Source organism: Vipera ursinii (genome assembly GCF_947247035.1).
Source record: "Vipera ursinii genome assembly, chromosome: 4".
NCBI lineage: Eukaryota > Metazoa > Chordata > Lepidosauria > Squamata > Viperidae > Vipera > Vipera ursinii.
The window spans coordinates 71,274,758-71,295,706 of NC_139514.1; positions in this window are offsets into that span (position 1 = coordinate 71,274,758).

Consider the following 20,949-nt stretch of genomic DNA (forward strand, 5'->3'; position numbering starts at 1 on the left):
GGCCGGGCATATAGTTGCTGCTGCAGCTGTTTGTCTCGGAGTCCACACACCATGTGATCTCGCAGCCTTTCTTCTAGGTTGCTAAAATTGCACAGGAGTATGGCTTCCCGCAGGGCTGCGATAAATTTGGAAGCCGACTCACCTGGCCATTGGCACCGTTGGTCAAACTGGCTTCACCAAGCCAGTTCAGATATTCGTGGCTTAAAGTGATTATTCAGCTTCTCTACGATGTCCTTGTATGACATGGTCTCGATTGCCGTTGGCGCGCACAGGTTAATGGCCAGATCGTGGATTGCTGGGCCACTCAAACAGGTCGGGGCTGCTGCCTTCTGCACATCGTCGGTGATGTGGTTAGCCCGCAGAAACGCTTCTACCTGGCTGAGGTGAGAAGTCCATCTCTCAGGGCAACGGGTGTCGAACAGCAAAACCTGTCCAAATTTCGCCATGGTGTGTCCTGTTCCTCTGTTTTGATCGCAAGCGCTTGCTTGACCGGCCGTAGGGGGTTCAGGAAAAGATGCTTCTTTCCTCCGATCCTTAGTGACTTCAGCTCCTCAGGAGGAACAGGATCCCATCCTCATCACCACTGTTGTGTAGTGGGTTCTCGACCGCATTGCAATATGATGGACAAAGGGTTCAGCATGGCAGCTCTTTATTAGTGGAAGTACCAAACAGGACAATAGGGGTTACCTGTGCCCCTTATATACCTGGCCAGGTACGCTCATGGCCAATCCCTTTATCTGGTTTTCCTGCTGAGTGCTAGCCAGCCAATCCTGTCACAGTACAGCACCACCTGGTGGTATCAGTGAGCCGCTGCTTGTGTTCAATCATCCCCATACACAACAGCATCAATGCCATTGAGAGTGATTCTTGTCTGAGCATAACTTCCTGGAATGGTCATCATTGGTGATAAGATTGTCCTCTTTATGTGGCATGAGCCTCCTTCCTTCATGAGAAATTGACCCAGTTAGTGTGTGCTTCCCTAGTTCTCAGGAGTTTGGCCTTGTATTACAAACCAGGGTTGGTGCGAAAGCAACATGTGCTAGGCGGAGGCTTGTCAGTGTTTATTCCACCACCATCCCCCAGAATCCCCAGAATCCAGCAATTTGCAGTCTGTTTCCAAGGTCACTGCACACAATTTACACATACAATACAAGAGCAAGGCTCAGACACCTGCAACACAGACACTTCATGTAACTTCCTGGCAATGGAAGTTCAAGGGAGCAGCAATGCTCTGGGGGCAAGTCAGGATTTCCGCCTTGGCAAAGTTCACAATGGATGACTTGGAACTTCATGGCACGGAGAGTCCACTGGAAACATAGCAAAAACCCAGAACAGAGCCGCATTGCCATTAGCCCACAGACATGAAATAAAGAATCAAACACGAGTCCACAACAGCAAGGATTTTGGAGCAAAGTTCTTCTCGGAACTGTGAACAGTGCTGCCATTAAATACAACACTTGTTGCCAACAAAAGCCCCTCCTCTTGGAGTTTTCTTAAATGCTACTCTCCAGGTGATCCTTGTGAGGAGGGTGGGGTGTCCTCCTCCCAAGTAGTTGGGTCGCCCTGTGCTGACTCTGCCTTGTCTCCATTCACCACACTCAGGGATTGGGTGGGGGAGAAATTTGTTTGTCTCCAGAGCTCCGCCGCTCCTCTACTCCACTACCTGCCCTTCTCGTCCCCCCTTTCTCGGTCAGCCTGCACCCTTTCTTTTTTTTTTAAGAAAATTTTATTGGTTTTCTAGTTTTACATTTAAATATTTGAAAAGCAATGGGGTGGCTGAGTTGGTCAATAATTCAATAACTTACAAATATCTCTAGTACAGATCTCAAACTATTACATTAAATGTTTCCTCTCTTTTCCCCTTTGTATTTTCTGTCTCATATTTAAATTAGTACAATTCTTATTATATCAATTAAGTAAAAAGTAACTTTCTTACATTTATCAATAATTTTTAATTTATACATATCCTGGTTGTTTTAATGTTCAATCTTTTTCCCAATTTTTAATTTCCTATTAATACTTATATTTAATGGTTAATATTTACAATTTCCAAGTTTTAAATAATTCCAATTCCCTTTATCACAATTCATTACAAGATCTATTGTCCAGAATACACCTCTTATCTATTTGAATTCTCACCATCTTACATCAACTAATTAATAATATAATATAGTATTCTTATTTTCTGGTAATTTCCAGATATCTTAAATTTAGTAACCAAGATTCCTCCTATTTCAACATTTAATACTTCTTGTCTTTTTCTGATGATATCTATTATCTCAAATTTAAGCTAGTAATTTTTATTATTACCGCTAAATAAAAATATATTTGTTACATTCATCCACGGATTTTTAGCATATATATCTTAATTACCTTTACATTTAACCTTTATAAGCAACTCAGTATTCAAATTTAACTATATTTATACTTCTAAGTTTTAAATGATTGAAGTCTTCTTTATCTCAACTCATAACAATATCTAGTATTCAAAGTATACATCTTATCTATTTGAATATATTCTATTTTAATTCTCACGAGTAGGTCAAAACCCCAATTTTCTTCAGTCTTATTCTGGCTTTCTTTCTTTGCCAAATTGTCTCCCATGTCCATGTTTCTGAGTCATCAAACAAATCTCCCTGTGTTGTTATGTAGATTGTTTGACGTAGAAAAAACCATCCGGTCACCATTTTTTTGAGAGGACTAACAAATCCTCTCTTTATTTTTCTTTCTCGATGTAGTTGTCCTGAACTGTTTGTCTTTTCTTCAATCTATTCTTCTTCTTGATCCTCAGGTTCCTTCTGATTTATGTAGAAAGTCTTTTCTTTTTTCCATATTGTCAGTCCCTTTTCTAGTTTTTCATTGATGTATTTGTTGATCATATGAATCTTCTGTCATAATCTTTAATTGTTCCACCTTTTTGGTTATATTTTGTGTAGTTGATTATTTTAGTTGTAATCAAAGTTTGAGTTTGTATATCTGGGCTGGCATCTTGTTCTTTTCTGTAACCTCTTATTTCATCAGTGGCTATAAGAATAGTTTGATAAATTGCTTTCAGCATAGAAAGAATCTGTTCCTGATCTTCATCCATATTCTCTTAGGGATGTATTAGCTTAAAAGCTTTACAATCAGAGAATGCAAAGCAAAAACAAAAGATTTTGTCACTGAATATGGAACACATCTGGGCTCTCACAGCTGGTGTCTCAAGGTTACATAAATCTTATCTATTGTCTGGACTGCTGGCCAAGTCTCTTTTAAGCAATAACACATTGTAGCATCAGGTTTATCCACAAGATGTCCTTACCATTTGAAATTTTCTTTTAAATCCAAAGTTTATTATAATCTTTTCAGTTTTGCATCTGTTTTATAAGTAAAAACCCCAATCTTCAGTAAAAATAAAAATCTTTTAGTCCACAAACTTTAAAAAATAAAATTCCATTAGGATCAAATTATTCTTTCAATGTTTTAAACTCCCCTGGATAGTCAGTCGCCTCTGTTTCTAGAGGGATGGATAAAATCTCCCTTCCTTCTCAACAGGGGGGAAAGTACTTTAAACAGCTTATGCAGGTTAAAAAAGTAGTTAGGATTTAAGAGAGGTAGATATCACCCAGTCTCTTCCACGCTGCTTTAAAATTGCCTGGTGGTGTGACTTTGGCTGTCTGCAGCCTAGTGATGAGCCATATTGCTATGGCTGGTCTTTTGTCTGCCAGTTTGGAGGGCTGCCCTGGATTGAGCAGAAGGGCTACCACCCTCCCGTGATCCAGTGTGGTTCCCCTCCTTGCTGGTGCCCCTACAGGGTGACTTTCAACCCTTTCCAGGGTCCCCCAGCAAAGCAAAACTAGACACGGAAGATGGAGCTCGCCTTCCAGATGTCCATGGCGGCCACTTTGGCAAACCAGAAGTCCAGCTTGCATCCTTTCTTTCTCCCTCCTTACTTCTCTGAGGCCTGGGGGATCTGGAACTGCCTCATGCTTGTCCCCAGGTAATTTCTCATGGGCCATATGGCCATAGGGACTGGGTTGATACCATCTTAATGTAGTGCTGTTATTCGGTTTTATACACATTGTTTTTATGATTTATTGTTCCCCTTATGATGTGGGGTTCGATTGCCTTAGTCAGTTCCCTTCTAGTGGCACAATCCAGCCACTCTTAGTGACACTAAACCTGCTGCCCTGCCATCAGTTTTCAGACAAAAAAAAGAATATCTGTGAGGACTCTGGTTTACTTACAGGGTATGAGCCCCTCCTAAGTAGGGAACTCTCTGCCATCAGTTTTCAGACCAAAAAGAGGTCTGGGAGGACCTGCTGCCCTCGGCTCAACAAGTATGAGCATCTCCTTCACTCACCGTCAGTTTTCAGATCCAGGAGGAGTCTGGGAGGACTTCTGCTTTGTGCAGTAGTATGGATCCCTCTTGAAAATGGGCTTTGATTACAGGTCCTTAGCAGCTGGATGCCCAAATCTGATTCTCTCACTCACTTTTCCATTCCATTTTCACACAGCCTCTCCCTTTTCCCTAACAAAAGGTCCTGTGCTCCAGCCAAACCCCCATGCTTTCCAGAGTCTGTCACTTGAACAAATCCTTTCTGTGGTTAGGAAAGGCCAGAGGAAGCAAAATCCAATTGTGATTGGGAAAATGGTTTTTTCATTCACACAGAGACATATACACATTTCTCTCACTCTCTTGGGCTTTTAAAGTTAAAATTTAGAGGTACTCACCTTCTTTCCAAAGAAGCCATTGAAGTCAAACTCAAAACTCCCTTTACTACCCTCGCTCCAAATGGCCACAGTCTGGGAAATCCACCCACAGAAAAAAGGGCTCTGTTGCTGGGAGATGGAGGCTTACCCAGTCCTAGTCCAGTGGAGAGGTTAGCTTGGAGTCCCATCCTGGGTGCCAAATTGTTGAAAAAAATCTTCATCAGGGTCCAGTGCAAGCTGGGAATAAACAAAATGGATGTCAGACCATCAAACACTCTGAATACAGTCATGTTTCTTCATTTTTTGGCTGCCACAGCAATGGGAGGGGGAAGACTGCATTCTTATAGTTTAGTCAAAACAATAACATTTTTGTGGGAACCAAGGTCAAGCAGCTTAAGACTTTAGCTGGCTGGAGCTACCGTTAGGAAGCCCGCCAAAGGTGTTATTTGGGGATTGTGATTTATGTCACATCAGTGGGTGGGGAGTTCAACTTTTACTTTGTAAGCTTTGGGAGGGTAATTTTCAGTGTTGGTTTCACCTTTGTTCGTGAAATTGTTCTTTGAGGAAAGCAATTGCCTCAGAGTTCTTATTTCTTCTGGTTTCATCTATTGGAACTATGACAATGGTGTCTGCTTTAGAAAGAAGGTTGTAGTTTATTGAAGAGCAGAGCCAGACAGAAATGTGGCTCCGGGAAAGCTGACCTCATGTTGCTGGGAGTGGTGGGTTTTTATACCTTTTTGAGCTTTTGTGTTTGGAGTTTTCCTCTGGCATGAACTTTGACCCGAGGTTCAGTGTGCCTTTCTGGTATTCTGATGGTGGTGGGTTAATCCTATTATGTCCCAAAGATCATATCTTGCTTCCCTGGGGCTGTACTTCCTGTGCTGGATTTCTTGGGTGAGGTGTTGTTGGTTCTAATTCTATCATTCTCCTTGTTATGTACTGGGCTTTTGGAATATCACCACATGCTTGCTGGAGAACTAACTCAGACAGGACGTCTCCAGTCTTGCTATTGGTCAACTTTGGGCGGCAAGTATAGCTTCAATCCGATTGGTTAATACCATAGGGCCTGGTTATATATTGAGGCAGGGTGACTCCAATCTCCCAGTACAGTTTCTGCTTAAATAAAGTATGTGTTTGTCTGTACTCCTCTGCGTGTTCTCATTCCTGCTCGTCAAAGCCCAGACATAATACTGCTATTATTAGCTATCAGTTTTGCTGCAAGGGATTTCAAAATATTTTGTCTTGAATGGCTTTTACCTGGTAGGATTTGCTCATTCAGAAGGCCTGAGTTCTTCTGAATGGGATTACCAAATCTGCATTTCTACAGACCTGGCCTCTGCCTAATTTTTGCTTGGGGCTATTAAGAAAAACTGGGCCTGCTTTTCTGCCTTTAAGATCCTTTGGGGAAATATAATATTCTGCCTTTTTAATATTCCCCAAAATATTTCTTTCTCTGGGGGGAGCTGACTCCCCATACCTGTTTTAAGCAACATAGGCACAGATTTTATACCTGCACATAACCAGATGTACAAGGTTGGAATGAAATCAACTGCATAATAGCAAACAGAGTAGTTCAAGTCAGCCAGACACATCTAGGTGGAGACTGTAGAACAGGCTTTGAATTATCACTGTCAGATATACAGGCTAAATTTAGGAAATTAAGGAGAGTAGGCATGCCAGCAAGAATTGGCCTAAGGGGCATACAGTCAGAATATAAAATCAGTACTAGAAACAAATTCAGTTCACTTAATTCATGTAAAAGTAACCTGAGCAGTTATAGAAAGAGATAAGAGACACTATGAAAATTAAAGCAGGGAGGAATATTCAACTATATCAAGGAAGAAAAGATTCAAGTGGATTCCAGAGCTATTGTGATAGCCAAACAACAATAAAGGATAAAAGCTCTGAGCAATAAGATGATTGAGTGCAGACCTCAAGTAAAAACATTATTTGAAAAAAAGTTGCAAAGAATGTCAATAGATGCAAATGTGATATTTTAAGATCAGAGAAATTCAAGATTACTCATAGAAGAAATCTCACTGAGACAACTGAAGTTTTCTTGTAGAATATTTTTCTTGAGAGGGTAGAATGCCAATAATAAAGCTTTAAATTAAAATCTTATGACTGAAAGCATACTTCATCTTTTGTAATATTTTTTGTAAATGTCTAATTTGTAAATGTCTGTAAAATGGTAAAAGTTGTATCCAAACTTGCTTTAAATTCTTTTCACTTTGGCAGATTTTTACTGCTCTTCATTGCAATAACATATCAAATGAAATGCAAATCTAATGCCTGTAAATACTATGTATGTGTGTATATATAAAATATTAATTATCTAGATGTTGTAACACTGATGCTTGAGGTTCTGAATCAATAAATCCTTTCTAACATAAATCTAGTAATTTATTACATTAGTGTTTCCTACACAACATGCTTGTTACATCTGAAAACCTAAAAGGTATATAGTTGGCAAAGGCAACTGTCTTGAAAATGGGATTATAGCTAAGTCTCATGTTTTGGAATGAGTGGAGGTGTATTAATAAGTCTGAATAGAAAGGCCAAGATTGGTATTTACCTTAGTGTTCTGGAGAGATAAAATTGCATTCTGGGACCTCTAAAATGGGAAATAAGGCCATTAATTTTTGAAAATGATGCCTCTGGCCAGTTCAGGAGACATTGTAAAATAGCTTTAGCAGATATAGGAAAGGAATCCCATAATAGAAAGATTCCAAGAATATGTATCCCTAAGATAAGCCATTCTGTCTTTATAATACATGGTCAAAAATCCCCATTTTGGTACATGTCAAAAATGAACTTACTAATGGATTTGACCTTATGGATCAATTGGGATCAAACCTTGATTTTTTTTTCTCTGCAATATATTGTTTGTTTGGATAAGGTAAAAGGTAAAGGTTCCCCCACACGTGTGCTAGTCGTTTCCAACTCTAGGGGCCGGTGCTCATCTCCGTTTCAAAGCCAAAGAGCCAGCGCTTGTCCGAGAACGTCTCCGTGGTCATGTGGCCGGCATGACTAGATGCCAAAGGCGCACGGAACACTGTTACCTTCCCACCGTAGTGGTCCCTATTTTTCTACTTGCATTTTTACGTGCTTTCGAACTGCTAGGTTGGCAGAAACACCATATACTCTCAACAACTGTTCTGGTCGTGTAGAGACCTCTGGCAGAAGAGCTAATGGGTTCATGATCTCTCATATCAAAGCAAAGAAGGGCATACCATTGCCATCATTGGTTGAGTGTGACCAAATACCAGACAACAGGTTAGAGATTCCCACTCCAGAAGCTGCATATCCCCACTTAAGGCACCTGGCTACTGAGATTCCTACAATGGATATGGATGCTGACATCTTAGTCTTGCTGGGAAGAGACATTCTCAGAGTTCATAAAGTACGCCAGCATTGCAATGGACCTGGTGATGCCCCTTATACACAAAGACTTGACCTAGGCTGGGTAATAGTGGGAGATACAGTATTTGCGTAAATAGAACGTGCACACCATCAGAGATCAACTCCTTCAAAACTCACGTGTTAAGGAATGGGAGTGTATCTCACTTCAGACAATACCCTCACCACCATGAAGAAAAGGAGAAGCCTCTTAACATCACCCAGGCATCTGATGTTATCCCCATCACCTGTGATGATAACTTAGACAGCACAGTTTCTGCTTTAATCAATTCAAGGCCTCTTATTCCTGTGTCTACAGATCCAGAATCCCCAACCATCCTCACTCCAGCTACTCTTCTCACTCAGAAGCTCAGATCTGTTCCTGTTCCACCTGGAGATTTTAAAGCAGGAAATCTATACCATGATCAGTGGAGGAGAGTACAACACCTCGGAATCGATGGAAGATGAAGTATCTTTCTCTTTTGCAAGGACGCAGAAAATGGCAACATCAGAACCCCAATCTCAAAGTTGGAGACCTTGTTCTGCTCAAGGACCAACAAGCTCAAAGAATTGAAAGGCACCATAAGACCTTCATCATACCCATCAAAGAACATAATTTAATGTGCATAACTGGGTAAGATTTTTTTCTTGCTTCCCTGCAGTCTCAATCAAACCATGACTTCTTTAGTTCTTAAGGGTAGAACTATTTTCACTGGTTGTGTGGGGAAATAACACCTAGTTCTTCATTTACTTTCACTCCCTCCCGAGCCGGATTGCCATGCTATGGAGGATGGGCTTTACCCAGTCCTTCTCTGCTGTTTCGGAGCCAGGGAGGAGTGACAGAGAAAGGCTCTGCCACCACAGCATAACAAACATGTCTGCCACTGGAGGGTCTTTCTTTGGTCCCCACTGCTTTCTCTGCCAACTCTCTTGTGGCTTGCGCTATGACCGAGAGGCACAAGCCTCCCCTGCCACTTCCCTCTGCCAGCCCTGGTATCCCTCCGCCAGCCCTCTGTCGCAGCCACCACACTTTCTTGCCATACCTTCTTGTCACCCTGCATTGACCCACATCTCCCTTCTCCATTCTGGAAATGGCAGCCCCGTTTTCTGCTGCTTTCCTCCTGGCAGAAGGAAAGGAAGGATGCTTCATATGGAAGGACACTATGATAAGCTCCGGGAAAACTGTGCCAGTTGGAGCTGGGTGAGAAAGGCCAGGCTCCCCTTTCCCAATGGTTCTGCAAAACCCTTGAAAAGTGAATCCTCTTCCCACAGGGCTGGCCCAATCTGCCATAGGAGAGTTGGCAGAGGAGAAGGAGGTGGCGGGGACCAAAGAAAGCCCCTCCAGTGACAGATGTGTCTGTTGCACAGAGGTGGCAGAGCCTTTCGCTGTCACTCCCTCCTGGCTCTGAAATGGTGGAGGGGGACCAGTTCAGGGCCATCCCCTGTAGCATGGCAATCCGGCTCAGGAGGGGAGTGAAAGGGTAGAGGTGGGCAGGCAGCTGACATGATCAAAGATGCCACATCTCTGTTTGGTTTCTGTCACTCCTCTCTTGGACATTTGGGGAGGGTATTTTTTCCCCACCTGGAAGGAAGTTGAACAAAAACCAGAAGTGTTCCAGAAAACACAGATTTATTGTTATGTATTGGGCTTGTGGTATTACACCACGTGCATTGCTAGAGGAGCTAATGGCTCTCCAGCAACCCAGACAGGCCGTCTCCGGTCCTGCAATTGGTCAGCCAAGGCAGCAAGCATGGGTTCAAACCTATTGGCTGCCACGTAGGGGCTAGGCTATATATTGTGGCTGGGTGCGGCCCAAGCTTCAGTACAGTTCCAGCAAGATTAAAAGAATAAATGTCCCTGAACTCAGTCCTGTGTCATCATTCCTGCTCACCAGAGCCCACGACTTAACAGTGGCGATGAGGATGGGATCCTGCTTCACCGTTTAAAGGGCTGAAGTCAACGAGGGGTCAGCAGTACATGCTGGATGGAAGAGGCATTCCCCCCCTTTCTAGGCCAGCTAGTAAGCCACACTAGTGGCCACGTGCTCAGAGGATGCATTCCCTGAGCCCAGAAGCAGGATCCAAGAATGCAGGAATGTAAGGAAGATGCTGAAGGTCGGGAAACTAAGAGACTTTGATGTGAAGCATCCAGAAGAATGGCTGTCTTACCTCTCGCAAGTAGAGAACTATCTACGAGCAAATCAAATTGCAGAGGAAGGCCTAAAGGCCGCCACGTTGCTGTGTGTGTGTGGCCCTGCAACTTTTGACTTAGCAGAGAATCTTTTCGCGCCAATGCCCATCGAAGCAGTATCATATGCAGACCTTAAGAAGAAGCTAACTGGGCACTTCCAGTCCAAGATGTCGGAGATGGTGTGGTGTTTTAAATTCAACCAAAGCGTGCAGTTACCCAGGGAGACAGTTTCAGAGTTTATTGCGGGCCTAAGGCAGGCTGCATGCTTTTGCAAGTTCTCAAACTTAGAAGAATGACTAAGAGACTGGCTCGTCTGTGGCCTTCGTGACAGAACCCTTCAGCAGAGACTGTTTGCTAGACCCAATCTCATGTTCTCCGAGGCACAGGACAAGGTCATGGCTGAGGAAACTGCCGGGGGTGCAGTGCAGACAGTTCAGCCCACCAAACCTTCAAAGGTCGAAGATTCCGTCCATCTTGAGGTCGCCAAATGCGTCAGAGAATTGTCAGAAGATGAAGAACCCAAAATCAACAAGCTCCAAAGGCAACCAAACACGCAAAACTGCAGCAACCACCAGCAAGAGAACAATTACAAGGCCGTTCTCTTACCTAGATGTAAGGGTTGTGGAGGCAACCATCTTTGTGCCAATTGCAGATTTTGCTCAGCCACATGTAGAGCTTGCAAAAGGACTGGCCACATCCCGGTGGTTTGCAGAGCCCACCAGAGAGACAGGCCACCCAAACACCAGTCGGAGGAACCGACTAGGAGAGGTACCGGGGCCCAGGGTCCAGTTAGTGTGGGGTTCTTCTCAGAATCCGGAGAAGCATTTGCTGCACCAGGGCTTGACACCCTCTCAAGCCTAAACTTAAGCTCTTGGTAGAGCTACAAGGAGTTCCATGTAAGATGGAGTTGGACTCCAGCTGGGCAGTCTCAATCATTTCACAAGACACATTTGACTTCGTGTGTAGGCGCAGCAACAATTGGGCTAAACTAAGACTGTCAGATATCATTTTAATGGATTTTCAGAATGCTCATGTTAAAGTTAAGGGTGAAGCAACATTATTGGTAAAATTTCAAGGGTTTATGGGGCACCTGGATGTAATAGTAGTAGGGGGCTAAAGAATGAGTCTTATTGGACTTGATTGGTTTGATGCTTTAGGTATTCAGATTACTGGCATAAACCAGACACAAACTGCAGACCTCATGACTGTTTGCGAAGAATATGCAGATGTTTTTGATTCAACCCTGGGGACTTACACTGGCCCGCCAATTTCTTTTAAGTTAGATCCTAACGTTGTTCCAATTAGGATTAAGCCTCGCAGGGTCCCCTATGCCCTAAAGCACAAAATTGATTCTGAAATCGATAAGCTTGTAGAACAGGGCGTGTTACAGCCTGTTGATGGGGGGGAGTGGGAAACTCCTATTGTCACCCCACTGAAGTCCAATGGGGAAGTTCGCATTTGTGCTCAAACAACATGCTTACCTGGTTCCTGTAGCCAACAATATTTTAGCCTCCTTGCAAGGGGGAACCATTTTTGCTAAACTTGATTTAGCGCAGGCATATCAGCAATTGCCAGTTGACAAGGCCACAGCCGCGGCTCAAACAATAATAACTCACAGAGTGGTATTCAAAGTCAAACGCTTACAGTATGGAGTCAGTGTTGCACCAGGTATTTTCCAAGGGATTATGGAACGCACACTTAAGGGTATTCAGGGTGTCTGCCCTTATTTTGATGATGTTCTCATTGCCGGGGAATCCCCAGAAGTGTTGGTCAGAAGGCTCAGGGCTGTTTTGCAGAGGCTTCACAATGCGTGCCTCAAATTGAAGAAGAACAAATGTAGTATTGGGGTCTCATCAATGGAATTCTTGGGGTTCTGTATCGATGCTAATGGTATTCACCCCACTGATTCTAAAGTGAAGGCCATCAAAATGGCTCCAAGGTCAAAATCAAAAGGAGAGCTGCAAGCATTTTTGGGCCTCCTAAATTTTTATCACACATTCCTACCTCATAAGGCAGCAACAGCAGAGTACCTCCACAGGCTGCTTGATAAAAAAAAGCCCCTTGGAAATGCACTAACTTACACGAAAAAAGCTTTCAGGATTTGAAAGCCCTTCTATCAGAAAAGTCCACTGTAACTCATTACATAGAGTCTAAACCTGTATGTCTTGCATGTGATGCATCTCCCTATGGGGTGGGGGCAGTCTTAAGCCACATAGAGAAAAATGGGAAACAGGTTCCTATTGCATTTTACTCTAGGACCTTATCCTCTGCTGAGCGCAACTATGCACAGATTGATAAAGAAGCGTTGGCCATTGTGGCTGGAGTTAAGAATTTCATGATTATTTATATGCAGGGATTTCACTGTCTACCATGACCATAAACCTCTTTTGAGGTTGTTCACAACAGACAAACAATCCCCCCACATACTATCTCCAAGAATGTTGAGGTGGTCTATTTTTTTGTCTGCATACAATTTTAAGTTAATTCATAAACCAGGGAAGGAAATGGGCCATGCGGATGGCCTCAGCAGACTACCACTGCCACTAATGGATCCTGATCCAGCTCCTGCTGCTAGAATATGGTCCATACAGGACTTACCTGAGTTTCCCCTCCATGCAGGGTATATTGCTGCTGAAACTGCCACAGATAAAATTCTGAGTAGAGTGTTGTCATGGGTATACACGGGCTGGTTGGAAAAAAGTCCAGGCTCTGAATTTCAAAGTTATTTTGTCAGGAGACATGAGTTGTCTGCACATAAAGGCTGCATATTATGGGGGAACAGAGTAATAATTCCCACTTCATTAAGGGACAGAGTCTTACACTCCTTACATGAAGGCCATCCAGGCATTGTCAGAATGAAAGCTTTAGCTAGAAGCTACCTTTGGTGGCCTGGCCCTGATAAGGCTCTGGAGGATCAAGTTCATGGTTGCTATACATGCCAGCAATCTAGGCCTGAAATGCCTCAGGCCCCAGTTCACAGGTGGGAGGAAACACACAGTCCCTGGTCCAGGATTCACATAGACTACGCTGGGCCTTTTCAGGGGCAGCTTTTCCTGATAGTAGTGGATAGCCACTCAAAATGACTGGAAGTAATTCCAGTTCCTAACATGACTAGTGCTAGGACCATACAGGTGCTGAGAAAACTCTTTGCAACACATGGGTTGCCTGACGTTTTAGTTTTTGATAATGGGGACCAATTCACTGCTGTTGAGTTTCAGGCTTTTCTTAGAGCTAACCTCAGCAGACATGCTCCATCTGCACCATTTCATCCTTCTTTATTTATTTTATTTATTTATTTTACTGGATTTGTATACAGCCCTATTCCCGTAGGACTCAGGGCGGTTTACAAGGCAGTTAAAACCATGAATACAAAAAATTAAAAACAAATAAAACAATTAAATTAAATTCAATCCCCAAGAGTAAATCTAAAACCCAGTTAAATTAACAACCCCACAGTCTGGACCAAACAGATCGAAGAGCCAAGTTTTCAGGTCCCGGTGAAATGAGCGAAGGTCAGGGGCAGTCCTAAGTTCTGTGGGTAGTTGGTTCCATAGGGCAGGCGCACCCACAGAGAACGCCCTTCCCCTGGGAATAACCCGCCAGCATTCATTAACCGGCGGTACCCTGAGAAGGCCCTCCCTGTGGGGGCGCACAGGATGATGGGAAAATGATGCCGGCAGCAGGTGTTCCCTTAGATAGTCCGGACCCAAGCCATTTAGGGCTTTATAGGTCATTACCAGGACCTTGAATCTCACCCGGAGGGTAACCGGAAGCCAATGCAGCTCACGGAGAAGAGGTGTTACACGGGAGTATCGGGAAGCTCCCATCAAAACTCACGTGGCTGAATTCTGCACCAGTTGAAGCCTTCGGGTGGTCCTCAAGGGCAGCCCCATGTAGAGGGCATTGCAGTAGTCTAACCGGGAGGTCACGAGTGCATGAGTGACTGTACGTAGAGCATCTCGGTCCAGATAGGGACACAACTGGCGCACCAGGCGAATCTGGGCAAAAGCCCCCCTGGTCACGGCTCCTATATGATCTTCCAAACTGAGCCATGAATCCAGGAGGACTCCCAAGTTGCGAGCCCTATCAACGGGGGGTAATACCTCATCCCCTATTGTTAATGATGGAGAAGGCTGGTCAGCCCGAGATGCCGGTATGAACAGCCACTCAGTCTTGTCAGGATTGAGACGAAGCCTGTTTCTCCCCATTTCTCCCCATTCTTTAAATGGACAAGCCAAACGCATAGTGAGGATAACAAAGGAGGCACTCAAGCGTATTGTCACAGGTAACTGGCATCACAGATTGGCAGATTTTTTGCTCTGTCAGCATTCTATGCCCTGCACTGCTACAGGTAAAAGTCCTGCTGAGCTATGTTAGGGAATGCATTTAATTACTAAACTGGACAGGTTGCATCCAGACAGAGTGGCATCAGAAGCCTCTCAACTAAAACCCCCGAGGGGGGTCCACATGGGCAATTGGGTTTGGGCCAGAAACTATGTGCCAGGGAATTTATGGGTTCCTGGTCAAGTAATCAAGGCATCCGGACCCCTATCTTATGAAGTTGGGTTGGAGGGAGGGTGACTGGTCAGAAGACACATGGACCAACTCAGGAAAAGGTTTTCAGAACAGTCACTAAGTGAGGACTGCGGCATAAGTCCCTCCCAAGGTCCTCAAACTGGTAGCCAAGCCAGCCCACACCAGAACCACCAGGGTTTCCCCTTCTCAACAGAAGTGGAATCTGAGGAAGAACCAGGAAGCTCGGAAGTGCAACATGGAGCCCCTGACCAGGCAAGCCAGCCGAATCTCAGCAACCGCTGTGCCTACTCTGCAGAACAGACTGACTCTGGGGTGGGCCAACCTGGTGAGGCCAGCCAGAGCATTTCCATCCCCCTGGACACTGGAGCACAAGGGGACATGGGTCTACCCAGCCCACTGGGTAAGCTGGTAGACCACAAAGTGAGGGTAACTCCAAGACGTTCCTCTAGGCCACACAAGCCTCCTGCGTACCTCACAGACTATATTGTAAAATAAAGTGATGTATATTGTTGTGAAATTTGTACCACTACGTACAGAAACTGGGGCATTTTGAAACTGCCAGTACTGTTTTGTAAGCATGTTCATGAGACATTGTTTAATCTCATTGTAATCCTTACTGCATTGGTAAGCCATTCAGACATTGTTTAATGTCATTGTAGCCACAACGAATTTATATGTTATATAATGAATATGAGTTTAAAGCATGGTTATGCTGTCAGCCCAGCTGAACATCAGCTGTGTGGCACCCGGCAACAACAGGTGGCGTCCTACCTCCCGTCCCATTGGACAGCCCGTTCTGGCGGGACCATTTAAGGATGTGGATTGGATACCGGCTTGCCGGCAACAGTATTTAAAGGAGCCGAGCTGTGGAGACTCCTCAGTTCAACCACAATAAAGTTTCAGTTGAAACCTCGACGTCTTGTCATCTGTCCGACCGGTCTACCCACGATACTTAACAGTGGCGACGAAGGTGGGATACTGCTGCTAAGCTGAAGCACCAGCTGAGTCACTAGAGCTGAAGCACTAGCAATCGCGGGAAAGGAGGGAAGAGAAAACTCTCCCGATCGATTCCTTCCCGGAAAGCAGCAACCAGACCTGGACAGAATGATGCAAATCAGACACATCTGTGAGTTCGATGTCCGCCACCTGGGACAGTGGGAGTCCCACTTGGGGCAAGTCGAGGGGTATCTCTTCGTGAATAAAATCACAGAAGACAAGGAGAAGGCAGCGGCGTTGCTGTGCATCAGCGGGCCGGCTGTGTACGATGTAGCTGTCGGGCTGTGCATCCCAGATCCTGTCTCGACACTACCTTACGCTGACCTCGTCTGCAAACTGAGCCATCACTTCATGCCAAAGAAGTCCGAAATCTACTGGTGGCTCCGATTCATCCAGAGGAACCAGCTACCAGGCGAATCGGCAATGGACTTCGTGGCCGCCGTGCGACAAGCCGCTCGAATGTGCAGGTTCCCGGACCTGGAAGATCGGATTCGAGACCGAATTGTGTTCGGCCTGAGTGACGATCACCTCCAGCAAAAAATAATAGCCAAACCAACCCTGAGCCTGTCTGAAGTGGTCAACGAAATAATGGCTCGGGAGGCCATTAACGAAAAAAACTTGCTCAGACATAACAACAACCCAAACGGCTCCGTGCACCAAGAAAATGCTGCTGACAACGGAGAAGGTGAACAAGCCAACGAAGCCGAAATCGACGCTATTCTACAGAGGCTGAAGAAGTTCAAGAACCGCCGTGAGCAGAACCTAACCCAAAAGAAGCAGGCCGGGGCCAGCAGAAATGCCACAGCCCCTAACCGCAACACCAGTGGTAACAGCCGAAATTGTGCCAGCTGCGGGGGCAACCACCCCAGGGCATCCTGCCGCTTCCGTGGGGCCAAATGCCATGCCTGTGGCAAAACCGGCCACATTCAATCTGTCTGCCGAGCCCAAAACCGCAACAACATAAACAACGTCAATGAGCAGTCCACAGGTACAATTTCCCCCCCAAAAAACCAGGGACCAGGGCACCCCAGATTATAGAAAATTTGGAAGTGGCTTGCCAGTCAGCAATCCACCCCCCACTCGAACCTAAAATCCAAATTACTGTTAGCATAGAGGGAATCCCGTGCTTAATGAAAGTGGATTCAGGCTCACCGGTCTCTTTAATTTCATCAGAGACCCTCTCCCTCATCTGTTCGAAGAGCAGACAGAAGATCGGCATAGCACCCACTAAAATTAAATTAACAGACTTCCAACGTTCCCCTATTAAACTAAGGGGACAGGCCATGGTGCAAGTTAAATTTAAAGAATTCCAGGGTCAGCTAAAATTTCTAATAACCGAAGGGAAAAGAACGAATTTAGTGGGATTAGACTGGTTGCAGGCCCTGGGCATCTGGCTAGGGGGAATAAACAATGTCCAAGCCAATAGCCTAGACTCCGTTTGTAACGAGTTTACAGACATGTTTTTGGGGGGTTTGGGAAAATACACCGGGGCCCCAGTAAAATTAAAACTTAACCCAGAAGTCCTGCCCGTAAGAATTAAAGCGAGATGGGTCCCGTTCGCATTAAAGGAGAAGGTTGAAAAAGAATTAGATAAATTAGTGGGGCAGGGAATTCTAGAACCCGTAGAGGGGGGGGGAATGGGAAACGCCTATTGTCACCCCCCTAAAACCGAATGGTAAAATAAGAATTTGCGCGGATTATAAGGCTTCCGTAAACCAGGCCTTGAATCCGCATGCTTACCCGGTCCCCTCGGTAAAACACGTCCTCGCAGCAATACAGTCCGGCGCCATCTTTGCCAAGCTTGACTTGGCGCAGGCGTATCAGCAACTTCCGGTTTCCCGCGAAACAGCTGAAATTCAAACAATTGTCACACACAAGGGAGCCTTTCGCGTAAATCGTTTACAATTCGGAATTGCCGTAGCTCCTGGAATTTTCCAGGAGATCATGGAAAAAACGCTGAAAGGTATCCCTGGTGTGTGCCCATATTTTGACGACGTGCTGATCGCCGGGGAATCGGAGACACAGTTAGCTGACAGGCTTAGAGCCGTGCTTGGCAGGTTCAGGACTGCCGGGCTAAAACTACAAAAGGAAAAATGTTGCATAGGGGTAAGATCAACCGAATTTTTAGGGTTTAGGATTGATGCACAAGGCATCCACCCCACTGACTCTAAAGTAAAAGCTATTAAACTGGCCCCAACCCCCAGGAATAAGGCAGAACTACAGGCTTTCTTGGGGTTAATCAATTTCTATCATTCATTCCTACCCCACAAAGCAACCATTGCAGAGCCTCTGCATAGGTTGCTGGACAAAAACGCCCCGTGGAAATGGTCCACAGTACATGACAACAGCTTCCAAACTTTAAAACACTTGCTCTGAAGAAACTCAGCTGTCACTCACTTTATTGAAGGGAAGCCTGTCTGCCTAGCATGTGATGCCTCTCCATATGGTGTGGGCGCAGTGTGCTCAGTCATTTAGAAGATACAGGGGAGCAAAAGCCAATTGCTTTTTACTCCAGGACACTTACCCCTGCAGAAAGGAACTATGCACAAATAGATAAGGAGGCATTAGCCCTCGTGGCAGGGGTTAAAAAGTTCCACGACTACCTGTACGGTAGGAAATTTGTCATATACACTGATCACAAACCCCTGTTGGGGTTATTCACAACCAACAAAATAACACCTCAAATACTATCCCCCAGGGTTTTACGTTGGTCTGTCTTCCTGTCAGCTTACTCTTACGACTTACAATACAAACCAGGGAAAGACATGGGGCATGCTGACGCACTAAGCAGGCTACCCCTGTCTATTGTTGAGCCAGCCCCAGCCCCAGCTTGTAATCTCATGACCATTCAGGACCTCCCAGACTCACCCCTCCAAGCCAAAAACATAGCCAGCAGCACAGCTAAGGACAAAATCTTAAGCAGAGTATCAGCCTGGGTAGCATCAGGCTGGCAGGCGCAAAGCCCTGGCAAGGATTTCCAACAATACTTTACCCGTAGAAATGAAATATCATTACATAAAGGATGCCTGCTATGGGGTAGCAGGGTTATAGTCCCCGACAAACTAAGAAGTAAGGTATTGCAAGCATTACATGAAGGGCACCCTTTAATTGTTAGGATGCAGGCCCTGGCCCGAAGCTATGTTTGGTGGCCCGGTCTGAACAAAGAAATCAAACATCAGGTTGCGGGGTGTTATCAGTGCCAAAAAACCAGGCCCAACCAACCACACCACCCAGTGTATAAATGGGAACCAACTTCTACACCATGGTCAAGAATCCACATTGACTATGCAGGCCCCTTTCAAGGCCACCTTTTCCTCATAGTTGTGGACAGTTACTCAAAATGGTTGGAGGTAATTCCCGTGTCCAGCATGACCTTGTCCAAAACCATACAGGTACTGCAGGGTCTCTTTGCCACTCACGGCCTACCTGATGTCATTGTATCTGACAACGGCCCACAATTTACGTCTGCTGATTTTCAGGCCTTCAACAGATCCAACTCGATTAGACACATCACATCTGCCCCCTTCCACCCGGAGACTAACGGCCTTGCAGAACGCATGGTAAGGTCAACAAAAGATGCCCTGAAACGCATCATCACTGGAGACTGGCATCAAAGACTGGCACAATTCCTCTTGAGCCAACACACCACCCCGTCCACCACATCCGGCAAAAGCCCAGCGGAACTGCATTGGGGCCGTCGCCTCAAAACAAAGCTGGACAGACTACACCCTGATTGTGTGGCGACGGAACCAGAACAACACCCTGCCGTGAAGGAATTGACAGTGGGGGACCTTGTGTGGGCCAGAAATTACACTTCAGGGGACTTTTGGGTTCAAGGGGTGGTGATTGCTAAAACTGGGCCTGTGTCTTATGTTATTGAGGGGGAAGGGGGGCGACAATTTAGAAGACATTTAGACCAGTTACGGAGGCGAGCCCCTGAAAACCACCCCGAGGGTGAGGCCAACACAAGAGAATCAACATCTGACCCGGCAACCTCTATAACACCTGAAGGGCCCTCACTTGATTACATGCCAACCACGCATACCTGGGACAGTCATGACACTAGTCAGGCATCCCAAGACCTGGGGGAACAAGTGGGGGACCCTAATTCCAGCCCAGAGGTTAGCAGGGAAGATCTTAGCCAATCTCCAGGAAGGGCAGAACTACCATTGAGATGTTCCAACAGAATCCGCAGGCCCCCAGCATATCTGCAGGATTATGTAAGGTCATAGGTCATCTGTTAGAAAAGTTATTATTGTTATTGTTGTGTTTTCTTGTTGGGGGGGAAGGGAATGTTATATAGTGAATATGAGTTTAAAGCATGGTTATGCTGTCAGCCCAGCTGAACATCAGCTGTGTGGCACCCGGCAACAACAGGTGGCGTCCTACCTCCCGTCCCATTGGACAGCCCATTCTGGCGGGACCATTTAAGGATGTGGATTGGATACCGGCTTGCCGGCAACAGTATTTAAAGGAGCCGAGCTGTGGAGACTCCTCAGTTCAACCACAATAAAGTTTCAGTTGAAACCTCGACGTCTTGTCATCTGTCCGACCGGTCTACCCACGATACTTAACATTATAAGTATTATTATTTATTATTTTTGTTATTATTTCATTATGTTGTTGGGAGTGATTCATAAGTTTTGACTGTTAAGACTATTTTATGGGTATCATAGCCTGATCAAAGAAGGGAGGGGTGTTATGTATTGGGGTTGTGGCATTACACCATGTGCATTGCTGGAGGAGCTAACGGCTCTCCAGCAACCCAGACAGGCTGTCCCCAGTCCTGCAATTGGTCAGCCCCAGGCGGCAAGCATGGGTTCAAACCTATTGGCTGCCACCTAGGGGCTAGGCTATATATTATGGCTGGGTGCGGCCCAAGCTTCAGTACAGTTCCAGCAAGAATAAAAGAATGAGTTTCCCTGTACTCAGTCTTGTGTCATTTATTTATTTATTTATTTTATTACATTTATATACCGCCCTTTCCCGAAGGACTCAGGGCGGTTTACAGGGTAATTAAAAACCAAAAATACAAAAGTTAAAAACCAAGTTTAAAAAAGATTAAATTTATCCCTGTATAAATAAAACCCCAATTAAAATAAATTAATCCTCAGCCTGGGCCAGAGAGCTCGAAG